The sequence below is a fragment of the Chelonoidis abingdonii genome, chromosome 4 (assembly GCF_003597395.2).
Source record: "Chelonoidis abingdonii isolate Lonesome George chromosome 4, CheloAbing_2.0, whole genome shotgun sequence".
Classification (NCBI taxonomy): Eukaryota; Metazoa; Chordata; order Testudines; family Testudinidae; genus Chelonoidis; species Chelonoidis abingdonii.
In genome coordinates, this window is record NC_133772.1 from 34,146,181 (window position 1) to 34,165,704 (window position 19,524).

The 19,524-nt window shown below is 41.5% G+C and overlaps 2 protein-coding genes and 1 long non-coding RNA gene across 3 annotated transcripts in view; 2 read left to right on the forward strand and 1 right to left on the reverse strand.

Annotated features, from left to right (window-relative positions):
* Nucleotides 1-6,701, forward strand: part of LOC116822636 (uncharacterized) — a 16,467-nt gene extending 9,766 nt beyond the window's left edge. Inside the window, exons 2-3 of the long non-coding RNA XR_012655742.1 lie at nt 4,569-4,864; nt 6,661-6,701. This is a non-coding gene — a long non-coding RNA (uncharacterized LOC116822636). The remainder of the gene's footprint in view (nt 1-4,568; nt 4,865-6,660) is intronic.
* Nucleotides 1-19,524, reverse strand: part of LOC116836373 (NACHT, LRR and PYD domains-containing protein 12-like) — a 596,145-nt gene that overhangs the window by 319,161 nt on the left and 257,460 nt on the right. The gene's annotated exons all lie outside the window — the stretch shown is intronic.
* LOC116822635 (NACHT, LRR and PYD domains-containing protein 3-like) overlaps nt 1-19,524 on the forward strand; it is a 142,829-nt gene that overhangs the window by 97,502 nt on the left and 25,803 nt on the right. The window lies entirely within an intron of this gene.

Consider the following 19,524-nt stretch of genomic DNA (forward strand, 5'->3'; position numbering starts at 1 on the left):
GCTGGTTAATTGTGCTACCTTTTAAAATCAGACTGTGAATATATTTATATTTCTTATAGAAAGCAAGAGCTGTATTGAGATTCGTAATGCAAGATGGATTGTTTTATATTTTCTTTCTTTTTTTCTATAAAGTTTCTTGTTAACAACCTGGTGAAAGTTCTTTTCCATAGGAAGAAACCAGGGAAAGCCAGCTGTGGGCTAAATTTCCTATTTGGGTCCAGGAGAGCAAGAACACACTAGCGGGAAAAGAGCGAAGAATACTCTCTGTTACTCTGGATGTTACAGTTTTCCGCTCAATATACCTAAAGAGCAGGGGGTAGGCAGAGCCGCAGCTGTGGGATTTTGCATCTCCATTGTCCTGATGGAGAAGAAGCAGAAGAAGCTGGTTCTTGGGTCACAAAAACAGGATTAGCAGCGAGGCATAGCCTGATAAAGAGAGGGGGAAGGGGTTATTTCCCTGCTTTAGCATCCAAAAAAAGGGATGGGAAGCTGGGTGTCCACCAAAGAGAGGAAGGGTTGGGGGACACGCGGAGGGAGGAAAAGGGGGAGATCAAGGCCCCATAGATTAATTCCTGATCACAATGTGGCAGCGAGAATAGCCAAGCTAAGAGGTAGTGAGAGCAATGAGAGGAGTTTCAGGTAAGCCCCCAAACTTTGGACGCAAAAGTCCAGGTTTGGGACAGGACCAGACTGGTGGACACTAAAGTCCAGGTCTGGGACTGGACGGCTAGATTACCACATGGTGTACCTTATGTTTTTTTTTATATGGCAGACCAAGTTTGTAATGTTTTTCCTGCTGTGTTAAGCTTTAAGTTTATTTACTGGCAATAGCTGAGAAGCATTATTACCATATTACTTTATAGGATTTTTTTAAAAATCATACACACTATAAGTTGTTACAGGGGTACCTACTAACATTAAATTTATTTTAATGTTTAATATTAACAATAACCCATTTTACAATATACACTGCACATGTTTTAGGGAAAATGCACATTTTTTTTATACTATAACTTTTTAAAAACATTAGCCATATTAATTTTTACATAAGGTGTAACTGTTTTGTTTTTACAGAGTTTTTATGTACCCTTATAAAAGTGACAGTCTGATTACACAGAGATATTTTAAGGCTCAGTGTTTTTAACATTGCTTCTCTTTGTTTTGTGCATCTTACCTCTGCTGTTGCTTATTTTTTTACTACAGCTTTTATCTGCTATTATTACAAAAAAAAGCAAACAAACAGACTACAGAATTTTTTTCTATTTTCCTGATTTTGACTGCCCAATAGCAGCAATGACTTGGTTTTTATTTAAAAACATTTTAAATGTTGTAAAGAATTAAGTTACCCCTTAAGGGTTAAATGCTAAATTTTAAAGCCAAACAGCACTAATTACCTGGGTCTTGCAAAAAGGTTTGTTAGTTTTGCAACTTTGAATTAAAGAGTTAAATGAATTTTTAGTGGCATTAAAAACAAAAAACAAAACCAATTTTTTTTATATCTAAAAACAGGAGTTTTACAACCAGATGTGTTGGTTTAGATTTTTAGAACTTTACATATTTTTACACACAAATAGATACATATACATTTTTTTTTAACATTTTTTTTACATTGCTTTCTTTTTACATTGCCTGTAAATAATCCAAATATATATATATATATATATATATATATACAGCTCTTTTTTGGAAAAGGGCCCATTTTTTTTTTAGAATGGCTGCAAAGAAACCAAGAATTTTTTTTCTGGCTGCAAAGAAACCAAGAATTTTTTTTTTTAACATGGTTTTTTTTAACAGTTTTTACAAAGTTTAACTGCTTAATTTTTTTCAGCCTCTGCAGAGTTAACTTATTACTTTTTTTTTAAATTACTTGTTTATGTTTCAAAATGACACCTTTATTACCTTCGATTTTACCATTTTAAGTATAGTTTCAGGGATTTATGCCTTCACTTACTGCTTTTTTTACTTTTGACATTATTTCCTTAGGGCTTTTAACCTGTTTTTTAGTTTATCTGTTGCTTGCCTGCTTGTCTGGGCCCGATTCTGCTTTTTTCAATGAACCATTTGTGAGTGCTAGTGTGGTCACTTTACAATTTTGAAAGAAATGTTCAAGGAAAGGGACCAGGAAGGGTGGGGGCTAGTTGAGGAGCCCACCCTCCTTGCTGAATTGGTAGTAGAACACTAAAGAATTAGTTTTTGAGGCAGACAACAAAAGGGAACAGAACAAGGGGCTTTTTGTCCTTTTTACAATGAGATGGGAGCATGAAGGGGATTGGATCCGGGGTTGTGGAGAATGGAGGCAAAGGGGAGCGCGGCTTAGTCTGGTGGGGCAGAGGAGGCGTTTAAAATAAAAACAAGCTTTTAAACAAATAAAATAATAGAAAAATTGAGAGAGGAGAAGTTGATTTGTCACCGACGAATTTGCCCTTTCAAACCACATGCATGAAACAAGTAACCTCTTAACTTTAAAGCCAATTTAGTTTTAAGGTTGGCACGAGTTTAGGTACTTTAAGAATTACATCAGTCTTTGTTCCAAGATTTTAACAGTGGGCCACTGAGTTTGATCCCCTGAGTTAACCTAGATCCATTTTCAGAAATTTAAAGCAAGGAGTCTGGAGACCCTTTTTACAGGAGTTATGAACCTGATCCTAAATACTATAAAATGAGCCGGAGTTGCCTTTAGGAACGCCTCCGGCTGACGTTGGTTACCCATAAGCAGAAAAGAGAACTATTACACCAAACACAAGAAGGAAAGTAGGGTCATCAGAGCGATGCCCAGTGCCACAACACAAAAAGGAGCCCACAGGCGACTGCCGTCAATCGCCCATATTGCTTTTCAAACAGGGGTTTTAACCCAAAGTGTGTAGTCGGCTGTGATTGTGCAGATTCCACTCACTCAGACCGCGGGGACAGGAAACCCGGATAAGTAACCGAACCTAATCCCACGGGATGGAGACGGCACCCGAACTCAAACAACATCACAATGGGATGGATACGACAGAGAGAGATCAATGGACAGGTCCTCAGTCCAGACAAACACAGAATAAATTACCTGACCAGATTCCTGATGTCAGATTCCGGGATCGCCTACCAAACAGAGTGGAGAATGCAACAATTTTATGGCGTAGACCCCACTTGTGGCTGTGCACCTTTCGCTCTAAAGATGGAGACCGCTGGAAAAAAAAAAAGCCAAATCCCAGGTGCCGGCGGCCACGGTCAAAAAAAAAAAAAACACTAAAAACAAAAACGGTCAGGAATCACACAGCCCCTCAGTGAAGACGGTGCCATCACAGGTGGAACCTCAAAATTGCAAAGTTAGACTCAGGACTCACAGTTGTTAGAACACCTATTTGTTTAAATTAAATGCACAGCGGCTTTGCTACATACACCAGATAATTTGTGAGCAGAACATACATAGAGACACAAACTATCTTATTTATAATGCAGATAAAAGAAACAGGAGTTTAGACAAAGGGACAAAGAAAGCAACAGACAGGAAAAACCACCTGTGACACAGCATGCATATTCCACGTCCTTACTGATTGGTATCGATCTAAGGCTAATACTTTTCCAATTGCCCTTAAACGGTGCAATTGTTCTATGCTAATGTCTGTGTTCCTGACGCCTGGATTGCAACATTCCAACAATTTTGCTTAAAGGTGCAGACAACATTTCTTTAATCCATTCTTATTTTTACAATATAATTAATTCTACTTTCACAAAGTCCATCGCTTTCTGCATTTTCTCTTGGGATTTTGTCTTTAATCTGAACGAATTGTAGTTTGTACATGTAGGTGGTGAGACCTGTCAGAATAGGGCCTGTGAGTAAGTTTACACAGCAACTGAGAGGTGTAATTCCCAGTGCAGGTAGACATATGTGCATGAGCTGTGTTTGTGCTCCCACCTCAAAGTAGCAGCATGGATGGTGGCTTGAGCTAGCCAACCGGATATGTATCCAGGGGATCGGACAGGATTTTACATGGGCATCTAGCTTGTGTTGCCCCCACCACACTGCTATTTTTAGGCCCTAGTTCAAGTAGAGCTGAAGCTCACATCTGTCTGTCAGTCCAAGCTGGGGCTGACACCCCACAGTTGCTGTGTAGATGCACTGCATGTCAGAAATTACCACTGCTCCAACTCACCTTGCTCTGATATCCAAAATACCGAGGAGGTTCTCACAAGCTAACACTGGATCTCAGGATGCAGAGCCTGATATTCCAGGACTGTATTTTCTGGGTTTATATTTTTTTGAAATGTTAATTAAATTAGGGTTTCCCACCTCTATTTTCAAATCCAGGTGGATGATAAATCTATTACCATAGCCCCTATCTTCCTAAAAACTCATCTGGCTTTACAAACATTAGCTAAGATGCACAACAACCCTGTGAGTTAGATCAGCAGGATTATCTCCATTTTACAGATATGGAAACAGGCACAAAGACGAGAGAAACACTGAGGAGTTATGAGCTCCAGTGACCTTCTCCCACTACTAGATTACTTCTTTCCTCTACACGGGAATAATTGTTATATCCAATTAATGATTAACACTAAGACATTACATTGCATTTTAGCTTCTCTCTTGATGCCCAGTGATGGGAAACCAAAGCAGCAGAATCAGTGACTTGCTCTTACGACAACCTTTCTCAGGAAGACTTGAAAAGATTTAAAGACAAACTATCACATTCTGACTTTGAGGGGAAAGGTACCATCCCCCGAGGTCGGCTGGAGAATGCTGACAGGATAGATACGAAGAACCGCCTGATGGAATTCTATGGTTGAGATGCTGCATTAGATGCAACCATCGAGGTTTTCACTCAGATCAACCTCCGAGATTCTGCTGCAAAACTTAGAGAGGAAAGAGAGACGGGTAAGAGACATAAAATTACTGTAAAACCTGGGAGTCTGCCCCAAGAATCTCCCCCAAAGCAGCAGTGGCAGGAGCAGAAGGAGAAACAGGGTGATGGCAGGAGTGAAAAATTTCAAATCCCAGCAGGAAACCAAGGGGATTCAGAGCAGAGATGCCCAGAGTGGATCAGATTCTTGCACCTACTCCACTCCCTTTTCACCACTCAACTGGCACAAAGGAGCAGAGACAGCCTGTAACTCTCCCTCTGAGGAAATCCCCAGTATGGGGGAGTCCCCAGTGGGTGTAGAGCCAAGATAGCAGTGCAGAGGGAGTGCCATGGACAGGGAGAGGGGCAGAGGCAGAGTAGCTGGAATGCATCCCTAGCTGGGGGATCATTCCTTGGTGACTAGTGCAAGTAAGGCCAGCCCCCAGGCTGCTCTAACCTGTGCCAGAGCTGGGACAGAGAATTGAACACCTGTAACTGGTAACTGGTCACAGCAGAGTATGTTATCCCCAAACAGCTGGTTGACAACATGAGACATTCCTAGGGTTCCAAGCAGGATATTTATTATCTCCAAGACTATCTTTTAATGCAGGAAACAAATTCAGTGCAGTACAAACAGCCAAGAAGCCAGCAAACCTGGAGAGCTGCAGTTCCAGAGGCGCCTGGCTGCTTTGCAGTGTCCCACAGGAGTGTAATAGCCAGTGCCAGTGGGGAGCCACTCTATAGTGGAGCAGTGTTAAACTCCACATGCTCTGTGATGGAGCTAAACTGAGCCCTGTTACAGTCATTTCTGTTCCACTTCCCTGCATCCTATGGTGCCAGTGGAGCCCAGCTGGGCTGGTTCTGCCTGGGATCCCTGGGATGGAAGCTCCAGGGCTGGCAGTGGGGCTCTTCCTAGAGGCCTTTGGAGTTCACTGCCCTGGACAGTCCCCCGGGGGAAGAGTTTGGCAGCCTCCAGAGCACAATGCAGGAGGCAGTTACTTGGTTTAGACTGTGAGCTCTCTCAGGCTGGGACGTTCATGTTATGTGTGTGCACAGGACCTAGTACAATGAGCCCCTGACTGGGGCTCTAGATCCTACCATAACTCAGTAATAAAATAATAATTATTGAGGGGTAGGGAAAAGTACTTTATCCCCCTAAGTTAGCCTAACTTACGCTAGGCAAAAGGAATGGCAATATTATGCAAACTAGTCTGGTTACCTGTGCAACTTTGAATCCAGTCAGCATTCTATCAATAAGTGAATCTAGTGAAAAGCTAGGGGTTGTTGTGGGGGAGGACCCAAGTGGTAGTTATTCCAAATGAGCAAATTCCCTCGGGCTGCCCTCAGTGTCTGTCTTAGATCCCTAGGTTTTAAGGGCTCTCCTGGGCCATGAAGCCCATCCCTGAACGAGGTCAGAATTCTCCTTCGCATGGACTCTTTAGTTGTTTCACCTAATCTGTGTCGGAACATGAGTGTTTGTGAGGGATTCCCTCTCCCCACAGACACTCTTGAATTGACTCTTTGTCCCAGTACCAGTTGTTCTGTGTTTTTCTGACCACGTGGCCAGCTCATCATGTAAAGTGCAGACTAGTCATCAGTGGAACCAGGCAGGGGGAGGTCTGAGAAACTGAGCTCCCTTCACAGTATTCCCCAAACTGAACTTGATACACTGATGGCTGGTAGCAGTGCTCTCCTTGGTGATTACTTCATTAACAGAGGATGCAATTGCATCATTCTGTCACTTGCTGCCTCTGTACAAAACAGAAACACGCTTGTATTGAAATACACTCTGCATTCTTACACTGTTGTTTAAATGTTATTTCCCTTTCAGAGTTTCATCAGTGTCAAAATCCATCAAAGTTGTCAGCAAAAGGTATGTGATGGCTACCCAGGAAGTGCCTTCCAGGTGACACCATTAGCATAGGGTTCCCTAGCAATTCTCCAGAACAAGGAAGACTGTGAAACTGCAGTAACACTACCTGTGCCCAAAGGCAGCACTGTAAAGATGTTGATGGTGACTGTGGAAATGGCCCTGCAGGTGACGATCATTCCCTAGGTTTTAATGGGCAGCAGCCAACTTCAATCCCCAGGAAATGCTTTGGTGGTGGTGGTGCTGCTGAGATCCAATCCTGTTTCCTTTCACAAAGGGGAGAGACGAATAGCAAAGAGAAAATGCTGCTGGTCTATGATGCTGACGTTCCCGTGCAGCTTACCTGCAGCATGTGTGTTGATCAGCCACCCTGAGACCCAGCAAACTTTTACCAATATCAGACTAAGGTGTGACTTTTATCTGACTCTGTGGTCAGGCCGATAGCAGTGCTGGGATAGATGGCGTCGTCTTGGCCAGCTGAGCGAGACTTTCCTTAGATAGAAAAAGAAAGAAGAAACATGGAGGGGAAGGCAAATGACATGGTGTGTGTTGGGGGGCGGGGCATGTGGGGTGACATCAGAAGCCTCAGGCTCACATCCCGGATAGTATCCAGGATTTCACGAAAGGGCAGTGATATCATTTGGTTCCCTCAGGCTGGTCAGAAAGTCTTTCAGGATCAGGATGATGAAGGCCCAACATAGTCATAGAATAATAGAAATGTAGAACTGGAAGGGACCTTGAGTGGTCATCTTGTCCGCTCCCCTGCACTGAGCCAAAACCAAGTAAACCTACCCCATCCCTGACCGGTGTTTGTCTAACCTCTTCATAAAACCCTCCAATGATGAGGACTCCACCACCTTCCTGGGAAGCCTATTCCAGAGCTCACCTATAAGAATAGTTAGAAAGTTTTCCCTAATATCTAACCTAAATCTTCCTTGCTGTAGATTACACCCATTACTTCTTGTCCTACCTTCAGTGGACATGGAGAACAATTGATCACCATCCTCTTTATAACAGTCCTTAACATATTTTAAAACTGTTATTGGGTCCCCTTTATCACCTTTTCTCAGGACTAAGCATATCCAGGTTTTTTAACCTTTCCTCGTAGGTCAGATTTGCTAAACTTTTTATCCTTTTCGTTGGTCCTCTGGGTGCTTGCCAGTGTTTCCACATCAGTCTTAAAGTGTGGCACCCAGAATTGGACACAAGACTCCTGCTGAGGCCTCACCAGTGCTGAGTAGAGTAGGACAGTTGCCTCCTGTGTCTTACATATGACACTCCTGTTAATACACCCCAGAATATTAGCCTTTTTCACAACAGCATCACATGGTTGACTCATATTCAATTTGTGATACATTATAACCCCCAGACCTTTTCAGCAATACGACTGCCTAGCCAGTTATTCCGCATTTTGTATTTGTGCATTTGATTTTTCCTTCATAAGTGTAGTACTTTGCACTTCTCTTTACTGAAGTTCATGTTCTTGATTTCCGACAAGTTCTCCAATTTATAAAGGTCCTTTTGAATTCTAAACCTGTCCTCCAAAGTGCTTGTAACCCCTCCCAGCTTGGTGTCATCCACAAATTGTATAAGTATGTTCTCCACTCATCATCAAAGTAATTAATGAAAATACTGAACAGTACTAGACTGAGATCGATCGTTGAGAGACCCCACTAGACTCCCCTCTCATTTTGACAGCGATCTATTGATAACTACTCTTTGAATACATTTTTTCAATCTGTTGTGAACTCACCTTATAGTAATTCACTTGACCACATTTCCCTAGTTTGCTTATGAGAATGTTTTGCGGGACTGTGTCTCAAGCCTTATTAAAATCAAGATAAGTGATATTTATGGCTTCCCTCCAATCCTGTAAGGTAATAACCCCATCAAAGAAGGAAATAAGGTTGGTTTGGCATGATTTGTTCCTGAAAAATCCACATTGGCTTTTACTTTTTACCCTGTTATGCTCTAAGTGCTCACATATTGAGTGTTTAATAATTTGTTCCAGTATCTTTCCATCCATTGAAGTTAGGCTGCCTGGTCTTTAATTCCTCAGATTGTCTTTGTTCCATCATTAAAAAGATATTTGCCCTCCTCCAGCCCACTGAGATCTCATCCATCCTCCATGAGTTCTCAGAGACAGTGATTTGGAGATGGCCTCATCTAGTTCCTTAAGTATCCTAAGGTAAATTTTTAGGTCCTGCTGACTTGAATGCGTCTAACTTATCTAAGTAGTCTTTACCCTGCTCTCTCCCTATTGTGGCTTTTGGGTCTTCCCTCTTGTTATTAATAAGAATTGTGTTAGCATCTGGTCACAATTAACATATTTAGTGAACACTGAAGCAAAATAGGCATTAAACACCTCAGCCTTCTACGTATCATCAATTATTAGATCTCCTTCCCTACTAAGCAGTGGACCTGTGCTTTTCTTTGTCCTTCTCTTGCTCGTGTTGTATTTATAGAGCCTTTTATTGCTTTCTATGTCCTTTGTTAGGTGTATCTCATTTTGTGCCTTAGCCTTTCTGGTTTTGTCCCTACATCTCTGTGCGATCCTTTTGTTCTTATCCTAAGCAATTTGTCTGTCTTTCCACGCTTTGTGTCATGGTCAATCCCAGGAGGTGATGGGAATCCCAGCTACGGTGGGAAAGTTCGCTCCTTCCATTTCATGTGTTCTTCTGTTCCATTTAGGGACCCCCAGACAAAATGGGGCAGCAGCCTCATGCCATTACAATGAATCAATCAAAATACTTTGGTGATTTCGTTTATAAAAATTTTTCCTATTTCTAGAATCTCTTGGCTCATTGTCATGCCAACCTATGACTTTACCAGGATCCTGGCAGACCTTTCAGTACTGCTTTTCTAGAGTAAATGATCCAGTTTGTATCAGCTGTTTTACAAACTATTTTCTATAATGGGCTGAGTGGGGCTTTAGTTACCTTGGGCAACTTCCAATACAGATCTGTGCAAAATGTCCCTCTCCGTCAGTATTGAGCGAATGCATCAGCCTGGTGCTGGAGGACACTCGGCTGTAGGGACACCATCTCTTAAGTGAGGAAGGTAATTGGAGGTACTCAGTTGTGGTAATTAAAGATCCCATGACACTCTCTCTTGTAAATCCATGTGTCCTGACAAATCCTAGTTTATGATGTTACATTCTTTCTACCTAAATTTCCAGTATTATTTCAACTGCATATGATATTCTCCTCCACTTGTAACCTACCATGTTGTGTAGTGTTCCTGTGCACTATCAGACAGTAGCCGGGTCTCACCAGGGGATGAGGTGATGCCTACAGTCTTTACTTAAACGAATAATTTCACTGGGGTGACCATATTTGAGTAAGGTCTGCAGGATCTCACCCATAGTTCAGTGATTTCAGGATCCTTTTTAAAGAAGGTTTCATTATAAATGTGAAGAACCATTATTGTTGTTACAGTAGAACTATTTTAAGAGATTAGTCTATCTGTTTTCTGAACTTTCAGTTCAATATTTCTAATGTCTCATGTTGCCGATACAGGCTACAAGAAGAAGTATAAAGATGATATTAAAAAGAAATACAAGCTAATAAAAGATATGAACAGTAGTTTTGGTGACAATATCATTCTAAACAGAAGATACACAAACCTCACTATTGTAGACAGACCTCATCAGCCAAAGGAGAGAGAACATGAAATAATGGCCATGGGATGGAGACATGCAGAAGTCATGACTGAACGAACTAGTTCTGCAGTTACACTGGCCACCCTCTAAAAACCTGATAAAGATGGACAAACTCCACAAGTCGTTGTGCTGCTGGGAGCTGCTGGGATTGGGAAAACAATGACTGCAAGAAAGATCATGTAAGATTGGGCAGCTGGGAAACTATATAAGAAAAAGTTTGATTATGTTTTATACATCAACTGCAAGGAAATGAACCTTCTTAATGAGAAAGGAAGTATGGCTGACATGATTTTTAAAAAATGGCTTAATACAAATGCACCAGTTAACCAAATTATGGTGAATCCAGAAAAACTCCTGTTTATAATAGATGGGTTTGATGAACTGAGATTTTCCTTTGATCAGCCTAAAGATAATCTGTGCACTGATCCATGGGAGAAGAAGCCAATGGAAATCCTCCTGAGCAGTTTATTTAGGAGAACAGTTGTTCCTGAATCCTACCTGATGATCACAACAAGACCAGCTGCTCCGGAGAAACTCGGACAATGTTTGGAGTGTTCACGTTATGCAGAGATCCTGGGGTTTTCTGAAGCTGAGCAGGAGGAATATTTCCACAAGTTCTTTGGAAATGAAAACCAAGCAAGACAAGCTTTACGATTTGTGAAAGCAAATGAAATTCATTTCACAATGTGCTTTGTCCCCTTCATATGTTGGATCATCTGCAAGGTTCTGAAACAACAGCTTGAAAAAGGTGAGAATCTCACACAAACTTCAAAAACAGTCACTGCAGTGTATATGCTCCTCTACCTTTCCAGTTTAGTTAAGCCTCTCAGCAACAATACGAAGCAACACTTATACGGAAATCTGAGGGGACTTTGCTCCTTGGCTGCTGATGGAATCTGGAAACAAAAGATACTGTTTGAGGAAGAAGAAATCAAGAAGTTCGGCTTAGATCAAGAAAACTCTCTCCCCCTCTTTTTGAATGAGAATATTTTTCAAAAAGAAACTGACTGTGAATGTCTCTACAGCTTCATTCACTTAAGCTTTCAAGAGTTTTTTGCAGCTTTGTTATATGTCCTGGAGGAAGATGAAACAACAGATTCAGGGATTCCCAAGAAAGATGTGAAAACATTGTTAGAAAACTATGGAAACTCTAAAAATTATTTAATGTTAACAGTGCGATTCCTGTTTGGGCTATTAAATGAAGAAAGAATGAAGGACCTGAAAGAAAAATTTGGGTGTAAAATTTCACCTAAAATTAAGGCAGATTTACTGAAGTGGGTTCAAGCAAACCAAGAAACAGATTTAACATTGCTCTGTGTTCATGAAGGGATTTATCAAAGTTATCAGCTTGAGTTGTTTCACTGTGTGTATGAGATGCATGAAGAAGATTTTGCAGTTAATGCATTGGATCACTTCACTGCACTGAATTTAAATCAAAATAAATTTACCCAGATGGATCAAAGGGCTCTTTCATTCTGTGTAAAGCATTGTCGTCGTCTGGAGTCACTTTGTATGTGTGACTGTACATTTATCTTAGAAGACCACAAGGAAGAACTCCCAAGACGACAAAAATGGCGACATCAGTAAGTATTATCTGAGCTGGAAAATCTGTACTTTCTTTAACAGATTAAATGTTGTTTTCCCTATGTCTTGATAACTAGTAATTGGCTGAATGACCCACCTGAGAAAAATTCTACTGTTACTGTAAACTAATGATACAGTTATCACACTATCAAAAAAATAACCTTTTTTTAAAAAAATCGTGATTGTTTGTTCTGCTCTGTCCTCTCAATGACTGAAATGTTTGCTGTACTGTTTTGTATACAGATATGAATGGGGTGAGACAAAAGAGCGGGGGAGGGAAACCTGCTTTGTGTCAACAGTTGTACAAGGAATGTTGAGAGCTGCTCACCGAGACCTTCCATGTTGAAGAAATCACTAGGAAACAAAACTAGCTTCCACATCCCCGATGTACAACTAAGGCACCTTCATAGTAATAAAACTGCATCAACCCAAGGGATTGTACTGGTCAGAACATTTTGGTAAAAATTTGTCTCCTAACCAAAATAGTTATAGCTGTACTAAAACTGTGTGTTGATTAGGCCTCAACTGAAAATTAGCATGTAGTTTTACTGTGCTGTTGTGTGTAGAAGGCAGTGTGTTAAAATAAAAATTCAGAACAAAACCAGAACTTGAAATTTCCCACAAAATTCTGAGTTTCAACCAGCTCTAGCTGCAACCAGAAGACGGGTGTCATCACCACCAAACTATGCTGCAGCTCTTCAAAATAACAAAGAGCAATTATTTTTGTTAGAACTCTTCACCACAATTTGCTGCATGTGGATAAAACTAAAATTACCCATTTAAAAAAAATCAGTTTTACATAGGATCCTGAAAAATATTTCAGTAGCTTCTTCCTATCAGTATAATTGGATTTTAACAAACAAAAAGGTGCATTAAATAATTGGTGGTGTGTCTCAGTGTCGGTATTAACAACGGCTTGGCAGGTCTCCAGAAACAATTCTAATCCAACCTACCACCTCTTGCACATCTTGCAAAACTGTCACATGTTTCCACGTAACTAGTGCAATGGGAGTGTGGAGCTTTTTTGTTTTTTTCTGGGTGAACGAAGATGCCACAATACCCAGTAGTAGAGTGACCAGATAGCAAGTGCGAAAAATTGGGACAGCGAATGCTCCCTGCCCTGGCTCCCTATGTAAGAAAAAGCTCCAAAAATCGGGACTGTCTCTAAAATCGGGACATCTGGTCACCCTACCAAGTAGCTTAGCAGATGGTGCACTGAGGTACCAGCTAAAGGCCTGTGAGTTCTAATCCCAGTTATTTTCTTGACTTCTCTTGATATTTCTCTGCTTTTTTCATCCCTTATTAACATAGGCCTCAAAACCTTGCCTTAGGGGAGGCATAACTATCACCCATTCATTTTACAGCTAAAATAACAGAGAGATTAGCAAATTCACATCAACAGAGCTGAGGATAAAACCTAGGCCTCTACTAGCATGGATCTAAGGCTCATCCATGTTGCCACTCTGCCTATACAGTGAAAAGAGCCAAAATATCTCTGTGTAATCCACATTCAGACAGAGTGGTTCTTTATTCCTGTCTAGTGACTAGATCGTACAGCAAGCGGTTCATGGATCTCTAATAGCCTCTGTACTCATGGAAGTGGTCCTTTAAATCAAGTGACAGATGCCCCTCTTTTGAGGTTGAGAACCCAGGACCTCTCCCTACAGATCAAGGCTGGCCAAATCAGGCAGGTAACAGATCTGACCCTGTTCTCTCACGTTTCAGGTCAGTGTCCTAACTACCCAGTTATAGAATCAGTCTCGCTCTCTCTGGCCCAATGAATATTTAAGGATCTGAGCAAAGTGGAATAGCTCCAACAGAGAGAAAAAACTAACCATAGGGTTATTTGCTATTCTGAGATGAGATCTCTCTCTCTCCCCCTCTCCAGAGGTATTAACGAATGTTTGTTTAACATTTTCTAACCTGTTCTGCTGAAGACATCCCAAGCAGGAGGGTTGTTGCAATGGCTCTGCTGTCTCTAACCAGCAGAGCTTAGATTCCTCCCAGAACAAGGACGAGAACCCAGCCTAACAATCCTGAAACCCAACAGCCTAGTGCTAGGGATTAAACACCATTCTGTGGTAATAGGATGTTGGTGGCCCCAGAATGAATTGAGATTGGTCAGTACCAGCTCCCACCTCACAAGCTCACCACCGTGTGTTGCACTAACTAGTGAATGATCACGTTTAGTCTAATAAGCACAAGTTAGTAAGCAGGAGTCATGTGCACCGGCTGCCCAGCCACTGTCAAGTGTTTTGCAGGATTCACAGCAGAGGTGAGTTTTAAGGAGGGGTTTGAAGAAGGCTATTGCAGAGGAGTAATAAGAACATAAGAATGGCCATACTGAGTCAGACCAAAGGTCCATCCAGCTCACTATCCTGTCTACCAACAATGGCCAGTGCCAAGTGCCCCAAAGGGAATGAACCTAACAGGTAATGATCTCTCTCCTGCCACCCATCTTCACCCTCTAACAAACAGAGGCTAGGGACACCATTCCTTACTCCTTAGTGGAGTTATGATGTGTTCCTCCCAGGCACAGGGGATGGCAAGGGAGAAAGCATGAAAATACTATAGACTAATGAGTAATGAAAGTTGGCATGGTCAGCAGAGTAGAGGCAGAGGCTGACATCCTGATAATGTGCTACAGTAACAGACAGGGCAAGGGTAAGCCATAAAGGGCTAAATGGTAAAGATAAGTAACTTGTGTTCGATTCAGTGAAGAGGGCTGGTTAGGTTACCGGGAACGCATCTCCCCAAAATGGTGCTGCCTGCCCTGGCTCCCTATTGGCCCTAGTTAAGTTAAATGTGGTTGTACTGACTCTTTTCAAAGCACTGCATGGTGCTGGCCTCAGCTGAGAAAGAGAGGGAGAGAGAAAGCTCCAGTCCCTCCATGACAGCGACTTGGCCTGGTGGCTTTGTTCCACAAGAAAAAGCAATCTATTGACAAGGAAGGAAAGGCTCATCTCTGCAGGAGATTCAGTTGTTACAGCTGTGGGGTCACAACAGTGGAACTCACTGCCCAGTGAAATAAGAATGGAACCCCATTCCCTTCCCACACACACACTGCCTCAAAACTAAATACAAACCCTATGTCTCTGACTGAGTTTTCCCACGAGAACCAGATCTCACCAGCACCGTCACGTTATACATGTTTTTTTAAAAATAACCCCAGTGATAACCACACTCTTTCCTGCTGGAAGGGAGATGTCTTGTGGAAGGCACTGGGACACCACGGTGTTGGATAACCTTATAATAATCTGAGTCTTCAGCATAAATTTGACTGTCAAAGCCACATTTTGAATGAAATTGCCCAATGTCAAGGTGTAGGTGGAGAAAAGGAGGGGCCAAGGATGGAGCCCTGTGGGGTGCCAATGAAAGGTGGAGGGGGATGGGAGGATGCAGCACATGAAATGCTGATGAAAGAGGTAGGAGGAGAAGTAGGAGAGAACAGACTCCTGAAAGTTGAAGAAAGAAGAGGTTTCAAGAGGAGGAGAGTAGGCAAAGATGTTAAAGGCAGTGGAGAGGTTGAGAAGGGGGAGGACCGAGTATCTGAACTCTGTCTAGGGTGAGGTTAATAAAAACTAAGATGGAAGCTTCAGTGGTGAGGAAGCCAGACTGGACAGAGTGACAAAAGATAGGGGGTTGGCCTGCTCTCCTTTTACCCACCATCTGCCTCGGGGACATCGACCATCCCATCCTATCTTCTGATCTACCTTGTCCCTAATACCCTTCCATTCCTCATGTTTTTCCCCCTCAAACTCTAGTCCATTTCCTTGGCAACATATGTGTGATTTATTTGCCCCCATGATAAAAAACCTTTCCCGTGACTCCACTAGTCTCTCCAACTATCACTCTATCTCCCTGAGTCCTCTACAACTGCTGCTTAAGAAAGACCTGATTGTTAAAGCTGGGCAGATAATAATGAATAATTCATTCAATGAATGTTGCCTTTTTCACAAATTATCCAATCAATTTTATTTTTTTTAAATAATATTTTTTCTAAATTATTCATTTGGACTGGACACACAGTTCATAGATATTTTGGTTCTGTGAATCGATGAGCATAAATATGATAACCAGATTTCTAGTATGAATGCTCAGGATTATAAATACAAATTTTGCTTTCACAGGAATATTCTGTAATAGTGACTTAATCGCGTTGCTTCAACAACATTCCTGTCTGCAAATTCCTTTTGCTAGAATATTTGCAAAGTGTACAATAAAGATGTGTGAACACAGTGGAAATAATCACTTTAAAATTCATCAGAATATTCTTGAATTTTAGTTGTTTAATTATTCATCCAGCACTATTTCTTATACAGATGCTGCTTTTTAAAATTAACGTACCATTTTACACATTCTGCTGTCAGGAAACAATACGCTCCATTTTTGGTTCCTCCTAGGGATGTAATTTCACTAAGTGTAACCCCAATTATACACTATTGAGTAACAGTTGTCATACTTCCAATTTTAAACAAATACTTATATTTGGTTTTTAGCTTTGTGGGCAAATTAAAGACAACGTTCCTAGTTAAATAAACACGATCATTTCTACTGTATCTCCAGAAATGATACCGCAGTTACTGCCTGACACACAATCATGAAACCTCTGGAGACATTCCCATTTGTGTGAGTAGTTAGAACTGGGTTTTAATATTCAGAGAATCAGAGTACCACAAGTTCATAAAATGAATGGATTAATCTTAGTCGCATGTATTCTATTTGACTCCGTATACTTACAATACGTATCAAAGTACTAGATGTATTTTTCAATTGGGGGACTTACAACTAACAGCAGAATAACCTATATGCACTGTATCAGACTGTCCAAGAGGCTATTTCAATGTTCAGGAAACAGAATTAAAATCTGCATTCAGAGACAACAGAGAAAATTTCTCTTCTCTCATTTTTTTAAGGAAAAACCATCAGGATAAGCCAAAGCATTCACCTGTTCACCTGCTCTGTCAAGCACTGAAGAATCCAAACTGTAAATTAAAGAAACTAGAGTAAGTAGCTATTCTTTCTTTTTAAAATCCTTGTACTATTGCTGCTATCCCAGAAATTCTACAGCGGTGCAGCTCTTCACCATGGTTGGGATAGTGACCACATAGCATCGTGTAACTTCTAAGGATTGTGTTTAAATTTGCAGTTAAAACACGTGGGGTTGGCTTGAGCCTAGTGCTGCAATGACAGTTAATTCAATTACCTTACCAACAGATGAGCCTGAGAGACAGGGGTCAGAAGGCCAGGGGGAATTCTTTGAGATCAGGAAAGATTCAGGAAGTGGAAGATACAAGCTTAGGCATTTTAATCTTAGATATTTCTGAGGTGCCTGTCACTAGAGCTGGGTGAAATTTACTTCGTGAATAGCTGATATGGCACTGGCAAATAATGCAGTTTAGAGTTGACTGTTCACGAATTCAGGTCAAAACTGATGAATAGTTTCAACTGAATAAAAATGGGAGGAAAGTTTCCAAAAAAGTCAAAATATTTAGTTTTGACATTTTTGAAACAAAATTTCAAAGTTTGTGACAAAATGATGTTTGTTTAGAAAAATTTAGCTCAGTTTAATTAAAAAAAATAGAGTTAAAAAACCTGAAAACTAAGCATTTTGTTTAGGGTAGCACAAAACATTTCATTTGATCCCAAACCATTTGTTTTACAGTTTTTTTCATTTTGTCGGGAAAAATTGGCTTTTCCGTTTCAGGTGAACCCAAATAAAATACTTTCATATTATTGGGTTCAGGCACCGAACCAAATAACCAATTATTCACTCAGCCCTACCTGTCACCAAGGTATCTAAGCCCTGAACATATCTATTTATTTAACATTTATGTATCTTCACTGGATTTCATTTCTCCCTGACTCACTGGTACATTTTTTTGGGAGAGGATTTCTTTCTTTCTTTCTCTTCCTCTGATCCACCCCTCAACTCTCTCCCTGCTTCTTTCTTTTTCTTCCTACTACACCAGCTCCATCTCATGCAAGTCAGTCTAGTTCAGGGGTCGGCAACCTTTCAGAAGTGCTGTGCCAAGTCCTCATTTAGTCACTCTAATTTAAGGTGTTGCGTGCCAGTAATACATGTTAACGTTTTTAGGTCTCTCTCTATAAGTCTATAATATATAACTAATCTATTGTTGTATCTAAAGTAAATAAGGTTTTTAAAATGTTTAAGAAGCTTCATTTAAAATTAAATTAAAATTCAGATCTTATCAGTTTAGTGCGATCCTTGCCCTTGCTTTTCCTTGCTGAGTTTTCCAATTTCCCCAGGCAGGCAGCGGCCTGAGCGGACTGGCGGACGGAAGCCCAGATCAGCAACAAAGTGCCACTGAAAATCAGCTTGCATGCTGCCTTTGGCACGTGTGCCGTAGGTTGCTGACCTCTGGTCTAGTTATTACTTAGTCCTGCTTTGAGTGCAGGGGACTGGACTAAATGACTTATTGAGGTACCTCCAGCCCACACTTCCGTGATTCTGTGCCGATCCTGGAGTTGTTCCTGGGAAAGTCTTTAGCAAAGAAGTGATCTTGCATTTTGCTTTAACCATGGCCAGGCCAGGACTCTGTCTGATCCCCTCTGACAAGGAGTTATACAGCAGGGCTCTAGCTGTTGAGAATTCTCTGCCCCAATGCCCAAGAGTCTGAGCCTGGGCTCCTCTAGTTGGATTGTCCCTGTGAGCACAGCTGTTCTGCAGGGTGCTGGTGGATGAGCGGTTTGAGACTATGTCTATGCTAGAGAACTTTGAGCTTACCAGCAGGAACAGCAACACACCTGTATCGCTGCACAGCCACATACATACTTACAGCAATGCACAAGGCACCACGTCACCTTTGGATTTTAATCAAATGCGATGACATATTGTCGCCTACCATGTTCCTCTGCACTGATTCAGCACAAGCACTGGCAGAACAGCTGCAGTGGGGCAATACATACTTCCAGTGCAATCCGACAATGCCCCTGCCCAGCCTTCCATGGCAGCTCAGCGTACTGGCGCTGTCGTGACAAGCCACTCACTGAAGCTAGACAGAAGATTTCATAATTTCGATGAAAAAAATGAACAAAAGGTGATACAAAATTATCAGAAAATTGTTTCCAGTTTCCAGCCAGTTCTGCATGCCAGCCCCATGTCTGTCCCTAAACACCCAACCCTCAGGTTAATGCCAGAAATACTGTGACTACATCTGAATTTCAACTTTAAAGCAGAAATCTTGGTTTTATTTGGTCCCTTGAGGATTCTTCTGAAAATCATAAAAGGGAAAAGCAGCAGCTAGTGAACATTGTCCTGGTGCATATGCATGTAAATTCGCACACATTGCACGGTGTGTTCACTGCCTCAGCAGCAACTTCCATACTGCTGAGATCTGCAAATAAGAACACAGAGCAGGATAATGAACTAATGAATTAACAGCCAGACAAGCACTGCTCTCTGCACTCCCACACCTCCAAGTAACTCCATTTACTTTCCCATGGTTCTCCTTGCTCCCATCCTCCCCTGGGAAGCTTCATGTACCCCAGGGACTCCACAACAGGATGTGGGGAAGAACTCCGAAGTCTCTGAGCTGCATGGAGGAGGGACCCTGAGT